The sequence below is a fragment of the Phaethon lepturus genome, unplaced genomic scaffold (genome assembly GCF_000687285.1).
Source record: "Phaethon lepturus isolate BGI_N335 unplaced genomic scaffold, ASM68728v1 scaffold25318, whole genome shotgun sequence".
NCBI lineage: Eukaryota > Metazoa > Chordata > Aves > Phaethontiformes > Phaethontidae > Phaethon > Phaethon lepturus.
The window spans coordinates 11156-11380 of record NW_010555856.1 but is presented as its reverse complement, the minus strand read 5'-3'; the positions used below and the strand labels follow the sequence as shown (position 1 = coordinate 11380).

General features: G+C 74.2%; 1 protein-coding gene across 1 annotated transcript in view; it reads left to right on the top strand.

Annotated features, from left to right (window-relative positions):
• Nucleotides 1-225, top strand: part of ZNF384 (zinc finger protein 384) — a 23113-nt gene that overhangs the window by 17012 nt on the left and 5876 nt on the right. The window lies entirely within an intron of this gene.

The following is a 225-nucleotide window of genomic DNA, read 5'->3' as shown; positions in this document are numbered from 1 at the left end:
CCCCCCCCCCCTGCCGCTACTGCCAGAAGGCCTTCCGCCAGCTCTCCCACCTGCAGCAGCACACACGGTAAGGGCCAGAGGAGGCTGGGGGCCTGGCCCTGGCCCCCCCGCGCTGCCGGCATGCACCTGTGGAGCACGCGCGCCAAGCATGCGGGGGGCGGGCGGGGAATGCGGCCGGCTGCACCCTCAGAAGGAGGTGGCCCACCAGAGTGGACGGAGCGGAGG